This window comes from Lathamus discolor, chromosome 10 (assembly GCF_037157495.1).
Source record: "Lathamus discolor isolate bLatDis1 chromosome 10, bLatDis1.hap1, whole genome shotgun sequence".
NCBI lineage: Eukaryota > Metazoa > Chordata > Aves > Psittaciformes > Psittacidae > Lathamus > Lathamus discolor.
In genome coordinates, this window is record NC_088893.1 from 4,924,357 (window position 1) to 4,940,928 (window position 16,572).

At 41.1% G+C, this 16,572-nt stretch overlaps 1 pseudogene; it reads left to right on the forward strand.

Annotated features, from left to right (window-relative positions):
* On the forward strand, positions 1 to 16,076 carry LOC136019907 (kazal-type serine protease inhibitor domain-containing protein 1-like; annotated as a pseudogene).
* The last annotated feature ends 496 nt before the right edge of the window (positions 16,077 to 16,572 follow it).

Here is a 16,572-nt window from a genome sequence, read left to right on the forward strand (position 1 = left end):
GAGATAATTGTGTCTTCAGAGAAGATATGGGAAGAAGCTGTGGAGTCTGATCTATGGTTCTGCATGAGGAGCAGGAGTCAGCACAGCCAAGCAGCTCCAGGAGGTCCTACTCCACCTTTCCAGACTGCTGTGGGACTCCAGGCACCCTACCAAGACCATTCATGCTGTGGGCCTGCAGCCCTTAACTCTGGATACTCCTAAAAGGGTAAGTGAATCACTTGAAAATATTCCATTTATACACAAAGCAGGAAAGACACTTAAAAAACAGCCTGGGAAGTTCCAGTGAGATACCAGTGCCTCCCCTCCTGGGCTCTTCTGCATCCATCTCAGAGCAGTGCTGGCCCAGGGAGAGGGTCCGGCACCGAATCCTGTTTCCCTCAGGAGATAAAGTGTATTTTATACAAGGACTACGTGCAGCAGAGAATTTTATTTTATATCAGAAATCGGTTTCTAGTTGCTTTTCTAGAGAAGGACCATTACAGTCTATCTATCTGTACAATTCCTGTAACAGAAAACACTACTTTCTTCAGCATTACTGTGACAGAAGGCAGGTGAAGCTGAAGGAAAATCCCCTAAGTTTCCTCTCTGTGCCCAGTTTCCTGGCTGGTTTTAGGGACAGGTAGTTTTTGCTAATGAGACTTCCCATTATAAAGTTTCCATTGCTTTGGAAAATAATAACTTTGCTGGGTAGATCAAACAGCTCCTGCAGTTACAGTTAAAATATCCTAAAGATTTACTTCCCAGTAATAACAGGGCTAAACCACAGCACTGCCAGAGGCAAAAACTGTATTATTTGAAATGAAACTTCTCATAAATATCCAGCTATGAAGTCATTTTATATCAGCTGCTCTTATATAAACTGGACAAGGCAAGCTGTCCCATCCATCAACATTAAAGTTGCCAAGAAAAATTACTCTATATTCATTGTCTGCAAGTTTCCCAGATCTCCCTCTCTCTCTCTTAGGCTTTTCCAGGAAACCCTGTGGTTTGCTCTATTTAAGAACTTTGCTGATATGTGCAACTCGCAACAGCATCAGTGTCATCTTCAGGCTTAAGCCACCTCTCTGCTGCAAAATGGATGGACAGATACACACAAACACACCTGACTCTTTAGCCACTGGCCAGAGCTAACATTACTTTTCAGTCTTTGTTAGGTGGAAGCACCTCAAAACATTGGCAGAGCTAGAACTATGCTGGTTTGGGGTTGGTTGGGTTTTTTCTTCCAGCCCCTCTCCAAATGCTTAGAGCATGTTTGCTGCAGGTCTGTAATAAGGACCAGGCCAGCCTTCAAACATACTGCTGAAAGTTGCACCCAGGAAGGCTTGAGCATAGCAAGGGGCACACATGGGCTCTCTCACAGTCATGCCATCCACCCCTTGGTGGCATGGGTAAGTGGGTGTCACCCAAAACCCCACGACAGGCTGGGGACCCCAGGGCTTTACCTATATGTTCCAGCCTTTCTGCTCTGTTAAACTGAAGAGGCTGCTGCACTAGAACATGACACCTGAAAATGAGACCTGTGGTCTGTGCAGAACATGAGGATGCTTTTGCATTACTGCTCTCTTAAAGCAGAAAGAGGACAAACCTGCACAGCCCTCCTCCCTCGAGAGGAAGGGGAATGACGCTGGCTACTATTCCTATATTGCACTTGTGATTAAAGTGCATACAGAAAGGTTCAAATGAGCAGCTAAGGTTTCGCAGGCTGGAAATGTGGTCAGGACACACGGGGAAATGCCCTCGTGACACCTTCTGTGCAAGTCTCCCCACAGTAAGTCTCACCTCTCAAAAGAATGGCTTCAGAGAAATGTTTGATTACCTACTGCTGATCCCCTAAATGTTTCTAGTATTATCCTCCTATTATGGAACAGGAGGCTTGAGTGTTTCTGGATAAAACTACAAAGCTTTCTGAAATGGGGTCTACTTAAAGGATAGCAGAGACGTGAAACAGGCTTGAAGAGAACCCTTCAAATCTGAGCCCTTGGAAGGAAACACCGGCTTGTGAAAAGTGATTTCCAGACTTACTTGTGTAAAAAGGCATCGGCAAGCCCGTATTAAATAAAACCCAAGCATTTAGTACTAGAACAGTGCTAGCCTTGCAAGTTCAAATTTTAATGCCTACAGTCACCAACAACAGTGACACAGGAGAAATCTACAGTCAGTCACTGCTGGAGACAGGTCCAGGCTGAGTCATCAGAAGCCTTGCCAAAGCCTGACATGAGAACAGTCAACTTGCAGGAGACAGACATTAAATTTCCCCTCTCTCCCCCCACCCCTCCCGTTTAGTAAATTACATGTAAAACCGTAAAAAAAGGGTTAATGATCCTACATTTTCACTTTAGAAAGAAAATAATTAAAATATATTATTAAAATATGCAAAATTTATAATTTAATTATACAATTACAGAGCCTTCCAGTCTAACAGCCCCACTGTATTTTGCATATTAGTGATCAATTGCTTTCTTAAAGCTCACAGCAGAATCATTTACTTGATGCTGGAGAATAAGTTAATTACGGATCTCCTGCCTTTGATTAATGGATTTAATAATCATGTTACAGTAGAGTTAACTGATACTTCGTGTGCTTGTAGCACTAATGATGAGGGTCATGAAAGCAATGTGTCAGCAAATAAGATGGGCACCAACAAAAGGCAGTGTCAGGCATATGCTAGGACATATGTGGCATATGCCAGGACTGCCCGTGCCTGCATCACTGCTGGTCAGCAGTTCTGTAAAGAACCTGCAAGTGGCATCCAACCATTTTTGTTTCATCTGTCATTAATCTCCATCATTTGCTACTTATTTCTCCAGAAACAACTACTGTTTTCAGGTGAGCTGAGCACTTCAAATGAAGCTCAGTTCTGGAGACTGTGTAGACAATGTTATCCTAATAGATCAGTTCAGTATCAGGTAATGCACATACCCAGCAGGCACAGCCACCTGTAGTCTGCGACTGCCCAGAGTAACAGACCAAACATTAACTTTCTTTAATGCTTCCTTTCTGCACCTAATATAAAGTTTCTTGGATGGAAACATGCTGAGTCAGTCAAGATCTGCTCTCTCTAAAGGGACCTCAGGAATAGGTACTCAAGACACAGAGCACTGTAGTTTCCAACCTTTACCTGTTCAAGGAGAGGAACCACTGCAGGACAGAGAAAGTAGAAGGGCCATCTCGACGTTTTTTGTGGGCTGTCATTATTCCTCACAGGGCTCCTGTGTGTGTCTGTGTAAGAGCCTGTCTTAGGAGGCTTAAGAGTCTGGCAGGAGCCAGATTCAGAAACCTTCACTTAAAACTCATAGTGACACAAATAAGAACAGAATGAAGAGCTGAACCATATTTTGTCTGAAAGAGCAGTACCACAGGAATCACTAGCAATAGGATTTCAAATTTCATCAGCCAGGTACCTTACTTATTACCATGCAAAGTAAAGCAATGCAATACCGTCAGCAGCTTAGCATAACACAGGGCCCCAAGAAGGAGGCAGGAAATGAACAGGAATACAATTTCCTTAACAATTCACTTGCAGGAATTATTCTGCAAGACGCTGCGCATGTCTTGGTGAAAGATGCAGTCTGAGGGTACAGAAGTGCTGGACCATATTGCCAAGTCCCCATCACTGCCCATCATCCAACTTAGGTACCAGTTCTTTTACAGGATGGTGACAGAACTCCTTGTACTGATTATACCATATGGAAATATCCAGAAAAAGCCAAGGATGCTGCATGACCAACACTACCCTTCCTGCTAAGAGCGAAGGCATACTGATGCTGTTCAACCTACCTGTTAGAGAAATTATTCACAAAGATGTTATTTCACAGTTGATGGCAGAGAGCTCCCTTCATGCACTGCAGCTGCTCACATCCTCCCCTCGTTGAGAGGCAGTGGAGGCTTCCTCTGCACTGCTCCTCAGCTTTCCAGGCAGCTTTTGGGGCATGGTGTCTGAAAAGCACACAGTGCTTTGGTGCCTGTCTTGCAGCTCAACCAGTGACACTAATCCACTGCTGCTTGTGTATGGTTCTGGGAGATATTTAGGGTTAAGACAATTCAAGATTTATGATTTCTGCCAAGCCCACCAAAGCAAACTTCAGGTGTTAGAGACATACTGAAATAATGCGTATTTCAGTACTGAACCAGACAGGACTATGCCCTTAGATCTCTTGCTTTAACCTCAGCAGCACATCTCGCTTTCTTTCATTGCTCTCTCTTTATCCCCTTGCTCTGACCGTGCCACACATCCATCCAATGTGGAGAGGTACAGCAATACTCTTCTCAGCTTGTCACAGAATGGCTTGCTAGTTTTAGACAGCTGTCAGTCATTTCTCCATGTCATACCACAGGGCATTAACCTCTCCCCACCCCAATCTGTTCCAGGTGAGCTCAGGAATCAGTGGCCAAATATCCTCTAGCTGCAGATTAGTGTCAAGGGGCAGCTGTTCAGATGAGGCCACAGGCGTAGTTTAGAGGCTGAACCCACCAGGAGCTCAGATTACATTAGTCAGGTAAGTGCCAGAAATGCTTTCTAGGATATTTATGATGGGTTTCTGAAGGACACAGAAGGTACTTCCTTGTATACTTCTGGTTTACGACCATCAGATCATATTTCCTAGAAGACAACAGGCAAAACTCAGCCTTATAGGGGCAGGGGTCCCCTGCAGGCTCCCCCTTGCTTTGGCTCCACTTTGCACACATGGTTTCACTACTATGGTTGTTTTTTACTTTATATGAGGCTTAGCAAATCCTTTTCCTACAGATACTCATCCCCTACAACTGTAAGAATAATAAAATGTGATGAGTAAGCCCTATAATGCAAAACTAAACATCCAATTAGAATTTGGTGAGGAAGTATGAAATGTAACACATTAAGCAGAATAAGAAAGTGGGACAAAAAAAAATCAATTTTCCATTAAATTCTGTGGTTACTTTTTTTTTTTCTGACTCTCAATGTTAAAAGCATCCATTACACACATAGTTTACTCCTTTACAGTCTGATTCTGTGTTTAAAGCAAGAACATGCATTACAAAATATGAATTAGCCCAGCTATCACACAGTGATAAGCAGTGCCCTGTAGGTCTCTTCAAGGTGGCCTTAGGAAGTGCTCCATCCATGCAGGCCAGGGGAAAATTGCATCATATGCAGTCTGGGAGAAAGAACTGATTTGGAAGCAGCCTGCTACTTCACTCCAAGCAAGAGGTAATCCCAACTGGTGCAAAAGGCATGAAGCTGTACTTTTGCATATCCATGGAAAAGCCATGGATATGTTTGGGATGGAAAGTAAACTTACCTCCCAAAAGATTTCCCTCTGTGGATGCGTCCAGAGGATGTAAGGCTGGTGCAACAAAATGCATCCTTCACTGAGCTTTTCTAAGGAGCTAAGCACCATGAATATAAAGAGTTGAAAAAGCCCCTTGTGGAAGATTTCAGGACAAGCAAGCAGAAGCACGATTTCTCCTTCGTTTCATCTTATTAACAGTGTCTTAGTCTTATGTGTGTATCTTGAAAATGTGATGCACGCAGAGTTATTTTAAGCTACCACACAGAGATGTTCCGTTTGTAGGGAGTGGTCATCTTTGACTCATGGCATTGACCCATATTTGCAGGGTCTCCAACTCCACTGTGCTTCACTTTTACCTCCAACAGACAGCAAGATGCATCTCTGCTGAGCTGTACCTGAACACTGGAAACAGCAGCCTATGGTCTATAGACTAGAACTCTTTTGTCAGCAGTGAAAGGGAGGGGAGTTTACAAAGAAAAGTGCAACACCTGGTGATAAATGACCCTGCAAACCCATCTCCCGGAACCAGCAGAAATGTATGCACAGAAAAAAAAAGGGGGGGGGGGGGAGAAGAGATTTCAGAGTTACCTCTTTCATCCTTCTAACAGCGTAAGCATGTCTTAAGAAATGAAGGCAGAAAAGTGCTCTGAAAAGATGAGTGATGTGTCTAATACTCCAGCAACCCCCCCTTCTGAGGTGCTTGAAGATGCTGCAGCAGCTGGCTTACCCTTTATCTATGTTCTAAACCTTTTGCACTTAGTCCTTAGAGCCAAATGTAGACCATGTTACTCTGGGTTGCAAACCAGACACCCATAAACACTGAAAAGAAACTAAATGTAGAGAGAATGATGGATTCTGTCACGAGTCTAAGCATCTCTCATCTTAAATCCAAGAGTTTAAAGTCAATTCCAGCTGTCTTGGATTGTCCCTTGTTTATAAAGAGCCTGTAAGTAAATTGTTAATTCAGAACCCTCAGCTGTGATCAGTAATGGATGAAATTTGGTGTTAAACCCTTCTCCATTCTTGAAAACACAGGCTCACCTCAAGGTTACAGCAATCTTTCGTCCTACTGTGTGTATCTATCTTTTTCTGACTTTTTCAGCTGATCGGGAGAGGGGACAAGCTCATAGCAGTTAATTTCTTCATTTTACACTAATTTACCCTGTTCCCCTTTCTACAATAGCTGCAATATAACCTTGTTTCAATAGAGCAATGTTTTGCAAATTTGGCTCAAGGAGACACTGAGCAAACAGCTTTTCAGAGAGCTTCAACTCAGCTGTCAGAAGGGGCAGTTTGGTTTCTGTGCAATAGTCACATTCCAAACTGCATTAGAGAAAAGCCAGTGGGTTTGCATGCATTTTTGTTATCAGTTCCAGATTAGAAATCTGATGCTAATTTATTCTTAGAGCCCGTGTCTGCAGTAGAATTTATATTCTAAAACAAAAGGATTGTAATGTTTTTCTCTCACTAGCTCGCTCTCTTTTTCCTTTTTCTTTTTTTTTTCCTGCTGCTGGCTTTACTCCAAGGACCTTTTCTGCTCGATCATTACATTCTGAAGATGAAGCACCCAATGGTTACAGCAGTGCTGGTAGTACTGGTGCAGGTTTCTCAGAGTTTCCCTGCGTTGTACCACCGAGGCTGGTGGAAACTGTTAAGGGAGGCAGATAGTTGTGGAAAATGCAATTTGGCACTTTGCTCTGAGCCTAAAGACTGTCCAGCTGGGACTGTATTGGACCGTTGCGGCTGCTGTCCTGAGTGTGGGAATGTAGAAGGTCAGATCTGCGACCTGGACCAGGGCAATCATTTTTATGGGCAATGTGGGGACAACCTCGAGTGCAGGTTGGATGCTGATGAAGCAAGGTTCGGGGAAGTCCCTGAACCCCAGTGTGTGTGCAAGTCTCAAGAAAGCATCTGTGGACCTGAAGGGAAAACCTACGAGAACATCTGTCAATTCAACAAGGCTTATGCTACGAAAAGAAATATCAGCATGAAACACAAAGGGCCATGTGAATCAGGTAATATGTACAGAGGCACTTCTAAACTGAAAAATGATCTTGTTCTTATTTTCAAACATGTAATAGATGCTCTAGTCTAACCTTATTAAACTAATTCTGCTTTTTTCTTACCATTATTTTGTTATAATACTACTTTGTGTTAAGCATTTACTTTGTGGTTCAGCAGCTGGTACTTAATTTTGTATGTTACTAGACTCTATATTCAACTAGTGGATTAAATCACATGGTGATTAATAAGCCACAGATCTGCAGACTAGTTCTGCTCTGAATAAGCAGAGTATGAGGTATTTTCTACAAGAATGTGTAGTTGGGAAGAGGTAAGCAGGCAGGATAGTCTGGGAGGACTGGACAAATAACTGTATGAGGACTGACCTTATATTTGAAGTGGTGAGAGCAAGGCATATCTTATTCATATATATATATACACACACACATGTACATATATGTATTTGTTTTTATACATATGTGTATGCAGAGTGTATCCACCTGTGTGTATATATGATTAGCAGTGTAGAGACAATAGAAGATGAGGCTTAATTAACAGGTCTTTTGTTCTTACAAAGAAGTCCAAGATAATAAGAGTTTTGGAATCATTGTAAAATCTAGCTAACCCATGAAACAGAAATCTAAATATTATAACAAAATCAAACTGAAACTGTTTCCCTAAATACAGTTACAGATCATGAACAGCTGTCTGTGATGATTTTTAGTGGAAGGATTCTTAGCAGGGTTGTACTGGGGAATCCTGCCTCTTGCTCATATACTGTTCTTGTTCTTCACATTATTACAAGTCTTTACTCCTGGGTACCTTTCACCTAAGTCACATGAATATAAAATGAAAAAGTGAACAGGCTTTTATTTTCTGAATGAGAAATTATTCTTTTTTAACAAGTTAATGGTATGTTTTCTGAAACCACAGAATCATAGAATAGATATGAAATAGAAATGAAGGAAGTAGGAGAGATCTCCAAGTCACAAATGGGTCACAGTTCTGGGAATCTAAAATTGCATCTCTGGCAAAGGCCTACATGTGAGAGCAAGTCAGGTACTTTTTACCCACTCCTCACTAGCAATCAGTTGCCTCCAATTCAGACTGTATGCTGTGCTTTGGTATTGAATGAACACTGGATATTGAATGCTTAAAAGGAAAAGTGATGAACAGCTAATACCAGATTTCTTTCCTCTTTCTCAAGTTGCAAGAAGACAATACAATAAAGAATCAGGAGAGTTTGCCATTAGGGTATTAAGTTGGGAAATGAGGCTTGTCAGTAAAGAGACATTCAGAAAACTCAGTGCATACCAGCCCACAATATGACTGGAAGCCTGTTAGCTCTCTCACAGGTGTTCTTCTTCGGGGTTAGACCAGCACTAGGTCTTGTGGCATAACCCTTTCAGGCAGATTTCAGTTAGAAGGGCCACTCTACAGCAAGTAATGGTAACTCTGCAGCAGAGGCAGCTGTTCAGGCTTACGGGCTTAAAGCAATGCTCTGCTTTAATTAATTAAACAGAACTGGCCACATATAAAAAATTTAATTTGGAAGTACTGCCAGTTTTAATGGCTGATGTCATCCACCGGCCTTGCAGTCACCCCTGCGGTGAATAACACTGCACGTAGAGGAGGAATGAGCCCAGCTGCTCTGTATGCAGGAATCACTCCCAAGGCTTTCCCACTGCTTCTCTGGCCTCCCAGAAAGGCTGGACTCTCTCACCAGGAATGCAGAGAAATTTCCTAGTTGCTCAGCTTACCGAACTGCTCAGAAGCCTGGTGGGAAGTTCATAGTCATGTCAGTGCTGTGCAGAGTTCAGTTAAAGAAAAATGGGGGCCTGTCTCCTTGGCTCCTGCCAAGGTCAGTGTCTGTGCTCTTCTGCAGCAGAGCACCTGAGGTGGCTGCTGGGCTCGCCAGTGAAAGGGGCAGACAAGTGCCCTTCTTCTCAACCTCTCTGAGCAGCAACTGACCATGCTGGGTTTCAGATTCTCTTTTAGACCCTGCAAGGAGCCTCGGCCCTTTAGCAAGCAGCAAGATGCACAGGTGCTACCACAGGGCACCTCTAAGAGTCTACCAGTAAGCTCCCCCTCTTTGGCAAGGCAGCTATCTGAAACAGCACAGTAAGCATGTGAAGGTGCTCTATGATTTAAGCTGCTTTTTCACGGCTGCAACTGATGACAAAAGGCAACGGGGAGTCTGGCTCCAAGAGCAGCAGCCTCGCTGTAGCACTCGCTTTCCGCTGACTCCAATTTGCATGAGAAACAAACACTGAACACTGGGTTTTGGTACCAAGCTATAAATACAACCTTCACTCAACTCAAAGTACTTTGTTTTGTTATTTCTCCTTCAAAGCATCTGCTGTTTCCTATTGATGCCAAATGGATTAATTGTATGCAGCAAGCAGTGAATAAATAGATAACAATAAATTCCTTTCATGACCAGAGTATAGCCTTTTCTCTTTAGTGCATCACCAGAAAAAGGAGAAGGTGGCCCAGCTCCCTAAAGCAACAGTGGAAAAGCCTTTCTTTTCCTGAAAGCTAGTTTTGATCAGTTTATCTAATAATTTACCAAGGCTGCCAAGTACATTGATTATATGCAGATTCTCCACACTTAATTCATCCCCCTTCACATTTCAGCCTCTCTTGCTGATGATTTAATGATGTACCAGAACAATCTAGAAGTGATTCTCTATATTTAGCTGTGTCACATCGATTATTTTAAATGTAAATTTGGGATTAAAAAGCAAATGAGCAAGCCATGAAATTTTCTGCCATTTTCATCAAATCAGACATAGATTAGAAAAAACGAGTTAAGCAAAAAAGAAATATCTAATTCATTAGTTTGAGGTAATACTGGGTTAATGTTTGTGAAAGGTGAAGCAGTATTTTGACATTTTTTGGCTTCTGGTCTATTTCTTCTATAATACATGAGGATAATTCACAATGTGGACTGTAAAAGGAAAGGAGCAACTACTGCACATATACTCCAGGAATCAAAATGACATGTTATCATAACAGTAAAGATCTGTTTCTAAACACACAGTTATGCAAAAAGGTGCACACAGATATGCATGGCAAAATTTGGCTGAACACAGAATCTGAACCATTCAAACCCACTGTTTGGAAATTTGTGTTAAAATGGTACCTCGCTACCTCCATTTTCTTCTGTAAAATAGAACAAAAATGGTGGTTTGAGATGTATATTATTTTATTTCTGGATGCACTTCAAGTTTGAGTCAGTAATGCAGGTATTTATTGCGTGTTCAGATTCAGGAGAGGCAGTTTGGTTAGATCGAAACTGTGGTTCTTCCTACTTGCTATGAGTTTGAACTCTCATGTTGCCAGTCCTGGTCAGCCCCAGTCCAGCAAAGCCTTAACTACCTCTATAGAAGCGCCCAGCTGGGTGGACTGAACATATACCTCAGCATTCCAAGCTGTCACAGTATCCTCCTTGCAGTTAAGGGAAGGAGTATTTCCAGTGCGGAATTTTTTTGGTGTACGGTGGACAGTGCCGGACAAATTCCTCCTAGGAGAACAGCTGTAATGAATCTGTAATTCAGAGCCTTACATCCTCGAGGGTAAGGGTACATTTACACTGCATGGTAAAGCCAGAGCCCTCACCCTTGCACAGCTGAGCTGTTTCTATGGACACTCCCATAAGCAGGACAGTTCTTGGCAGCACTTCAGTGTTGTTGGTGTATCCACAAGACACTTGTGTTAGTACCACAACAAAACCACCAGTCAGGCAGCATCTGCCTATTTAAAAAGGTTTTCCTGCTGTCTCTCTACACCAGTAATTTAAAGAACTCATGTGAGTCAACACAGACATTTCGTTTCTATTTTATACTTAACTTTAAGCTTAACTACAACACACATATGACTAAAAGAAACACGGCTGCATTAAGTTTTAATATTTCAAATTATATTTTAATATCAGACCATATGTGATAAGTTAATAGGTAAAATATTCTCAACCAGAATATTCAGTTAATGCTGATTTGAAGACAAGATTTTTGCAACAATATACAGTTCTCATGAAAGAATGAGCACTTAAGGGTTTAAGTATCCTAGTTTGAGAGCCTTACTTTACTTTTCCTGTTTAATGAGTCATTCGTCAATGGGGAAATTGATACTTTGCTGTATAATTTGTCTGCAATTAAATTTACTCAGGATGCATTTGACAATTTCTGCACAGATATAAAATCTGAAAAACTGACAAATGCATTAGAAACTTTGCTCAAATACCTGGAACAGGCTGTTACAATTTCAAATGCTGAACCATAAACGCTGTACATACTGATTCAAATCTTGCAAGCAAAATACATTTACCGTAATTTTCTATTTCCAAGCATCTGGGATCTGTACAAAAATCAAAGCAATAATTAAATACAAATCTAATGGTCCAGAAAACATATACATTTTTAAACATTGGTATGGAGATAGAAAGAAAAGAGACTTTAGAAGAAAAACACTTCTTGCTGAGGATGAATAGGTCAGGGGGAAAAAAAAAGAGATCTCCAAAATAGAAGAGGTGTGATAACAGTAACTGTTATTTTGCTCTCCTCAATATCATCATCTCCTGTTAACATTTAGTATATTCATACATGCTTACAGAGGGATGTGTAAATGATGTATGAATGCATCAGGTGATAGTTTGTTTTTCCAGTGTCTTCAAAGCCCTGGACTGTCTCCCTCTCGTGGTTAGCGTCAGCTTTTTCTTTCGGATCATACAGAGGCAAAAAACAAACAGTAGAGGGGTGAGGGTAAGAGAAGAGTAGGAAACAAGCAGGTGGAAATCTGATTATTGTAATAAACATAACATAAAACCTTAAAAAATAAATGGATTTCAATCCCTTTTATTCCTTGCCTCATAACAAGAACATCAGATGAAACTGATAGCAATTTTGGATAAATGTGGAATATATTAATGCTGTTATTCTGTAACTTGTTGCAATGAGTCCCATAGGTAACAGAGGGGGTCAAGATCTTAGCAAGTTCAAGGCGATGTAGTCAGCAAACACAGTCTGACAAACTAGCAATCTCGTTATTTTCGCTTTTAAGCTAGCCAAAATGTAACAGAAATTAAGAAGAATCATGTACAATGAAGTTACTCTGTGATTGCTACAGAATTTCTTGGGCTTTCTTCTGAAGGTCTCGCTGAGTACTGGCTGCTTGACTGTGGGGCCTTGAGTCTAGTCCATGATAACAGTTCACAGGACATAAATGAAACTTTTGATTTCTGCTTAAATTTCACGATCATGTGCAAGGGGAAGGACAGATAGTTCCTTTAAGTGAGAGTTGTTGAAAACCCTGCTCACCCTTTAAGGGGACACAGGTATTCTGAGCTTTAAAAGCTGCTTGGAATCATGTAGCTCTTCATGAAGTGTGAGATGACAAAACGTAAACTGGTTTTATAATGCAAAGTAGGAATTAATGTTTGTATGCTTTTGTGTTTGTGTTGTCCTTTGCTCACTGTCTCCTAAAGCACTGTGCTCTTGGTTCCTTGCAGCTCCTGTTATTTCTATGCCACCTCAGGATGCCCAGAATTACACAGGAAATGATGTCATTTTTGGCTGTGAGGTGTCAGCCTATCCTATGCCACATCTTGAATGGAAAAAAAAAGGGAATAAAATGTTCCTGCCAGGAGATGATACCCACCTGTCAGTACAGGTAAAACCTGAGTTCTCCACATCATACGGTTTCAGATGAAGGAGTAGAGGGATTAATGAGTGAATACCCCCTAGAGAATACAGTATTGCTGTAATGAATAGATTTCCAGTAGAGGCCCTGTGACTATGTAAAGAATTATGATTTTAGTCAATGCAAGGATCACTGCTTTAGCAGTGTAAGCAGAGGAAACGACAGGGTCCTACCTGGCCTGTTTCAGGGAAAGAAAAGATGAAGATTCTCCTGGTGTAGGTAACACTCCGCAAAAACTGACTGAACATACAAAGGGAACCATTTAGGCTACTACCTAAAAGAAGGTGGGTGCATTCTGGAAAGGGTGGCAATAATTTTTCTACTCTTAATGCAGAAGCACAATTCTGCATAGTATCTAAACTCCTTTGCAAGATGCTGTTTCTGGGACCTGCCATTTCGGTTCAGTCCCTGAGACATTCAAAAGGAAAGCAAAAAAATTTGCTCATTTTATGGAGGATGCTGTGTTTTAATCTAAGGGGAAAGAATAGAATGGCATTAGTACAGGCTTCAAGCAAATCTAGAAATAGCCTGAAAGTCTGAGCTAAAATTAAATAAATCAAAATGCTAATTCTTTTAAATGGAAATAACATTCTGGGGAGACAAGCTAACAACAACAGATGTACAAGCAGACTGCAGTAAGGCTGAAGCCTGCACCTGCATGCTTCTCCAGCAGACAAAGAAGATTAACAGAGACTATGGAGAACTACATGGCAAATCTAGCTTTCTGCTTAAACAGCCCAGAAGTGGGAAGATCTAATGGACACGGGGCACAACCTCAACAAAAAGGTAGCTAGCAAAAGCACAGAAAAAGCTAAGTAAATTACCAAAAGTACTGAGAGTCTAAGTTACTTAGAGTGTTTCCAGATGCAGCATGAACACAAGTGGGATCAGCAGACTTAAAAGTTGCTCAGGAATGGTGCAAGAAGCCACATGCAAATGTTGTTCAGCTCAGAGGCTAAACTGAACCCTCTTAACTTAGGTCATGAATAGATTCACCATGAAAGCATCTCTGTTAACACGTGTTAATGGTTTTGTGTTATTTGTTTGGAAAAGTTCCCCCCGCCACTTTAAGAGGCTTTAGCCCAAGCCAGTTGAGAGTGATTGTCATGAATTGTGAAAGCTCATGGTGTGTCATGTCAATCCATTAAAACCCCAATGCTGAGTGTCAGCTTGGTCAGGCCCCTTGGCCCTGAACAACTCACCCAGACCCACCTGCCACTCATGCTGAAAAGACTTATGAGCTTGAGAAGAGGCAGCAATGCTCTGAAGCAACAAGAAGTGTTGCTGGGACAAGAGGCAGGAGGAACACTGGGAGTCCATACCATGGAATAAACAGAAATGAGAGCCCTGTGAAGGACAATGAAGTTTAACGAGCAGAGATGGGGAAGAGTGAACTCAGAGACACAGAGCAGTAAGTTAAAATACAGGGCAGCAGAATGAAACAGAAAGAAAGCATGGCAGCAGTTAAAGTTTGGAATGATGTTTAATCCATCAACAATTCCTTTGAGAAATATCACAGTGTCCTCTAGCTACTTAATCTCAACTTTATTTTTTCCTCTTCTTAAAGGCAAGAGGTGGGCCTCAGAAGTATGGTGTGACAAGCTGGCTGCAAATTCAAGGCCTCAAAAAATCAGATGAAGGTGTTTACATCTGCCACACCAAAAATAAGTATGGTGCAACATACGCCTCTGCAAGGTTGAAAGTCATTGATGGTAATTATTTTTGGGTTTTGGATGTAAAATATATAAGAATGCATACAAGCAGGCTGCAAAGGATGAGCTTGTCAGAATGCAAATGAAGGATATGAGAAATTACCTAAAGACGTCCATATTTTAATTTTTCTGTCCTTTTCTTCTACTTTATCACCTAATGGGTTAATAGTGTAATATTCTGCCGTGTATTACATCAGCTTCCAGAAATCAGCAAGCTGTGGACTGCAGCCATACAACTGAGACACATCCCACTCCACTCACCTTTATCGTACGGAAGTCCTCTGATGTTAACAGGAACTCTCACCCAGAACAGCTGCTGTAGCTGGGGGAGTCTCTGAACCATGGCAACTCTGCTTAGCTCTTTATTTTTCAATATACTAGGAAAGAAACAGCTGTAGCTCCTTAACAAGAGTGTTTGGAAAGATGTAAGAAACAGCTTTACTATCATTCTGCATTGGGCCTAGTCCTGCAGAGTAACACCCTTCTTCCTCTGGAGGGAACTGGGTTTCCTGGCAAATACAGAATAAAGATGCATTGTTTTATATTTGCCTCATGATCTAGAGATGTTTGTCACTGGTCTAGTTTGTCACTGGCCTTGTTTGTGCAAATGGCTTTCAAACTCATTGGCTCTGGTTGTATGTTCAGGTACATACGATCTGCAGATGACTGAAATCTCAGTTTACTAGTATAGGGAATTAAATATATTTTCAACATCTTAAAATGTGAATGATCCATAAATTTGCTCCTATAAGCTTTGGGTCAAGACATCAGGTAAAAACCCTCTCCTTCGAATACGTAATGAGGGTTCAGAAACACTGAGCTTGCCATACAGATCCAAACCCATCTTTCCTCTGTGTTCCTACGTACAACTAGTTTAAGCTGATTTAATTATGTCTTGCAGGCTCATCTCCTGCATTTGCATTTAATGCTGGCAGTAGAAGTGCAAGCTACAGTGTTGAATATGGCGAGTATTATGACCATTCTGATGAGGAAGATGACGAAGAATATGAATCCGGGGACTATGAAAATTGAAACAACTCTGAATAATAATTTTTATACATCTGCTGTCCAATACCTTTCAGACTCTGTTACATCTACTAGTAGTCTCTGTGCTGAAAAATGGCTCCACTGATAATACACATACTTACTTCTGTATCCACCTTCCTGAAATTCAGCTTTGGCTGCAGTGTATCATGGTACTGACCAGAAATAAGAGCAGTTGTAAATCCACACATTCAGACTGTTGAATAAAATCCTTAAACATGCACCTGTCTACTAAGTATATTGAACGGATCACATTTTATATTCATTTTTAAGATGTAAATTATAATTTCTTTCAAGCCTTCTAATTTGTCTGGAAAAATTTTCATAGTTAAAAAAAAAAAAAAAAAAAACAAAAACCGAAAAACCCCCAAACCTTGTATCAATTCTTTATAATGTATTTAGAAATATAAAAAGATTGTTCATATGGCAACAAGCTTAAACGTGAAGCTTGCAAAACGGTCTTCAATCTCCTTAGTCTATGTTTTATCATAAGTTTCAGCAAGTTTTTCCTTCTTATTTGAAATTTTCCATCATCAGTCTCATCAAGGGCAAGTTCTCTCTCTGCTGGGGGTTGTCTACTTTTAATAGATACATGAAGCAATGACAGTCTAAAGCAACTGCATAGTTTTACTAGCAGTACTCACAAATACCCAGAAAAGGTTTCTTGTGCACTTAATCAGATGAGCATGCCTCTGGCTCTGAATGAATAGATGACGGAAGATACCAAGTTATGAAAACCACTTTTGGGAGGCAGTTATACCTACTGGTGTCCATTGGCTGAGGATGAATGAATAGCAGTAAATTATTGAATGGTGTTAATGTCTAAGGAATCAAAAGTTCAGGCA